We start from the raw sequence: 4,549 nt of genomic DNA, 5'->3' as shown, positions 1-4,549 counted from the left end.
TTCAAGTGTGCCAAGTCCAGCAGCATTCCTGTGAATCTTTTCTAAAGCAGAAAAGATTCACAACCTGATTATTTCCTTTTATAGCACGGTGACCAGAATTGCATACAATATTCCAAAGTTTTGTACAACTCTAACGTGACCTACCAACTCCATTTGTCAATGCCTCTGCCAATGATGGCACACATTCCATATGCCTTCTTCACCACCTTACCTGTGTCACTACTTTCAAGTCAGAGGTATACAGTGTGGAAACAGGCCCTTCGGCACAATTTGCCCACAACGGCCAACAATGTCCCGCTACACTGGTCCCACCTGCCTGCGCTTGGTCCAAATCCCTCCAAACCTGTCCTATCCATGTGCATGTCTGTTTCTTAAACGATGGGATAGTCCCAGCCTCAACTACCGCTTCTGGCAGCTTGTTCCATACAACCACCACCCTTTGTGTGAAAAAGTTATCCTTCGGATTCCTATTAAATCTTTTTCCCTTCACCTTGAACCTATGTCCTCTGGTCCCCTACTCTGGGCAAGAGACTGTGCATCTAAGTAACTATGTATTTGTAAATCAAGGTGTTGCTGTTCAATGTCACTCCCCAGGGTCCTCCCATTCACTGTGCATGTCCTGGCCTGGTTTAATTTTCCAAAATGCATTACTTCACTCGTGACTGAGTTAAGTTGCATTAACCATTGGCTGGGGTCAAGGTTCACGTTGCGGCCCTGTTTCCACCAATCTTTCAACCACCACGCACAAGAAGCACAAGACAGACATCATTATAAGCAGATGGCGAGAAGTGTGTTCAGCTCTGGCTGAATAACTTCTAATCTTATGTGTGGGCTCGATAAGATGAAGAACCATTGGCTTGACCATTTTCCTAGTTGATCTAAACTCTCTTGTAACCTTAGACAACCTTCATCACAGTCCACTATAGCACCAATTTTGGTGTCATCTGCAACATAGTGGCCTGATATTCTCTTCCGAATCATCAATATATATGTTGAATAATAAAGAGTCCAGCATCAATCCGTGTCTCACCGCTGGTTATGGGTTTCCAATCTGAAAAGCAACCTTCCACTACCACCCTCTGCCTCGTATTACCAAGCCAATTTTGGATTCCATTTGGAATCTCACCCTGGATCCCATGCATTCAGGACCAGCCTACCATGTGGAACCTTGTCAAAGACCACGGCCCAGCCTTCGTCAATCTTTTTGAGCATATCATCAAAATATTGAACTAGTGTTAATTCGATGATTGAATCATGGACAACAAAATTTAACACTAGATCAATATTGGCCATCCATTTGTAGCATATAAAAATGGAATGGTAAAATATAAAACTATAAAGTTAATGTGAAAGATTTAGTTATTGATCTATTTCCCCACATATTAATATTTAATTTTAGTTCTATTCTAGGAAATAAAATCCAGGTTTATTTTTTATTCCAGTCTATTAATTCTATGCATTCTGATTTGCATGAACATTATAATTCTCAAAGTCGATTGTGAACTTGTTTTTTAGGAGTCTTGAGCTCGCCTGAAGATTTTTCCCATCTGGAGAAGAGAATCAGCAATCTATGCATTACAAGGCATCTTGGCATGTCAAGGGACTCTTAATAATTAGCTGTTTTGATGAATGGACAAATGGAACTGACAAGACTGCTTGAATCACTCCATAATTCTGTGAGAACCTTTTCAATGCAAAAGTCTTGAATTTTCAAGAATATTTAAATGTACTAATTTTCAAAATGTAGAAATGAGTGGGATCATTTTTATCAAGCCTGCTGGTTAGTGCAGTCCAGTTTAGTTTCAGTTAAGAACATTCCATGCCATTTTAGGAAAAGTCAACTTGATAGTAATGTGGTAAATTCATGTTTTACTTAAGATTCACTTAGATTATGTCTGCCATACCTGGTTATCCATTGGAAGTGTCAACCTAATGACTTAATTAAAAATAAGTATATTTTCTAGCATATTTGAATTAAAAAACAACTACCCAAACAGCAATTTTAACTATACAATGTAATAATATATGCAAACAAGTGTGATTACACAACATTATTATATACTCAGACTTTACAGCAAACATCATACATGTACTGACTTTTTGATAGAGCTGTTCAATTAATTACACTCGACTGGCCTATCTTGTGTCATTGATAATTGTTCCAATGATTTGCCAGAAAACATCCTTGTAACACTGAATATTGAAAGGTGGCAAATGTATTCAATTGCACACCTGATAGAACCTGATAAAATCCACACAATTAATCTACACTAAAATCCAGGCCAATGTAGACGTGAATGAACATGTACATTTTGCAACCTTTCTCAACTGAATGTGTGCAATCTCCCTCTGGTTTATGCATGATTCATGATCATTTTCTTTTGATAGCACGTAATTAGTTTTCAAGGTCTTCCAATAATCTTATCCATCAACGTCACTTCATCTGTGTGCTAACCCACCCTAAAAATCAACAAATGGTTCCATTGTTATTGGCTGCACCCAACAAAACGCTTGGCATCAAACCTTACACTAAATGATATCTAGTCATAAAGGAAAAATTTAAGGTAAATAATTAAATGGAAAGGCCTTTCAAACAAAAAACAGCACATCCCAAATGCTGTACACTATGATTGCAAAATGATATTTGCAACTGTTTCGGAGGTTAACCATCTAAATTAATAAACTGAAAAAAATAAACATACATAAGCATATAATTTACATCACTCCAGCAATTATATTCTACTGATGTTCATAATTTAAAAAAATCAAAACCAAGAACGTCAATTTTTTGCTATTTCGTTTTCACCATAATTTCAAAACGCCTTAATATATATTAGAAAATAAATGGCATACATTTAATTTTCAAGAACTTGTTTATTTATTTCATTGTGTCATTGCATCCTGTGATTTGAGTATCTAAGTTATAAGTACATTGGTACAGTCTCAGCTAAATCTCAAAGCATCTTAGGTTTAGAGAAGCAAAGCATTAGATTTATGAGTTTCCTCATCAATTCCCAGGGGGGGGGGAAGCTATTTCAGTTGCTCCAACTGTTTTTTTTAATCATTTACTTGCCAAAACATGTATAGCATCTTCAAATGAAGATCTGTCAAATAATTTAAGAGTCTGAGTAAACTGAAAGCCTAACATTGATTGACAGAAGATATTTGTGATCCAGAAACAAACTTCCGTGCCAGAACATGCAACCTAATTACATCGTTACAAACGTAATCAAATGGATCACATATACACAATGAAATCTAATTGTAGGCAGTTATCTTACACGTTAAATTTTATAAGAATTAGCAGCAGGAGGCAGCCATTAGACCATAATACCATAGAATATAGGAGCAGAATTAAGCCATTCAGCCCATCACATTTGCTCCGCCATTCGATCATCGCTAATCTCTGTTTCCCTCTCAACCCCGTTCTCGTGCCTTCTCCTCTTATCCTTTGACAAACTAATGAAGGGCCCCGAACTAATGAAGGGCCACCTGGCCCTTCGAGTCTGCTTTCCCATTCTTCAAACACACAGCTGCTCTTTCACCTCGTTGTAAGTTTCTCGTACACTCCCCTAATTCCCTACGAATGCAGAAATCTAATGATCTCTGTGTTGAATCAATTCAATGAGGAAGCTTCTACAGGCCTCCACGATTGAGATTCCAAAGATTCACCATCTTCAGCATGAAGAAATATCTGATATGTCCAAAATATTTTACCGCTCTGAACGCTAGTTCAATGCTCCTCAATGGGGAAAATCTCCCCCCTGCATTAATCAGATGAACCCTTTCAGATTTTTTTAAAATTCCAATGCCATTACCTCTTATTCTTCTAAACCTCAGATAATTCCAACCTTGACTATGCAATCTCTCGTCATGAAGCAAATGTGCCTTCCCAGCAACCAGGGTGTATTGTCATTTCAATTTATTTTTGGCAGATATATTATTTTTTTAGGGAAGGAAATAAAACTTCATGCTCCTTAGTTTTAGTCTCATCAAGGCCCAATATGATTGCATTAAGGCCCCCAATTAGAAAATAATACTTCATTACAGTCACACCGCACAGAATCTGCACCAACCACCCACCCACTTATATTAACATAATTTCATTATTCCCACATTCCCATCTACACCTCCAGATTTATCACCACACATATATGGACAGGACATTTACAGTAGTCAATTAACCTGCCAACCTGCATTTTTTTGGGGGAAACCGGAGCACCTGTGGGAAAACCAATGCAAACAATGTGCAAACTTCACACAGACAGTGCCATAGATCAAAAATGAACCTGGTTTACTGGTGCGGTGAGTTAACAACATCACCAGCTGCGCCATTGTGCCACTGTTCTACCCTCCACCCCTTTAATTAGCAGCAGTTAAGTAAGATTACAATGACAGGACATTTTTGAGGGTGAGTATATAGTTATGAATTAAACCAATTTGCAAATGTTGTTTTTATAAACTATGTATATTTAACTTCAGCTGGAGAGCGTAATTAACGCCAAAGAAGCCAAAAAAAGTTATTATTTACAGAAATCTGGAGGCATTG

This window comes from Amblyraja radiata, chromosome 27 (assembly GCF_010909765.2).
Source record: "Amblyraja radiata isolate CabotCenter1 chromosome 27, sAmbRad1.1.pri, whole genome shotgun sequence".
NCBI lineage: Eukaryota > Metazoa > Chordata > Chondrichthyes > Rajiformes > Rajidae > Amblyraja > Amblyraja radiata.
The sequence above is the reverse complement of the archived record's forward strand: the minus strand, read 5'-3'. Positions refer to the sequence as shown.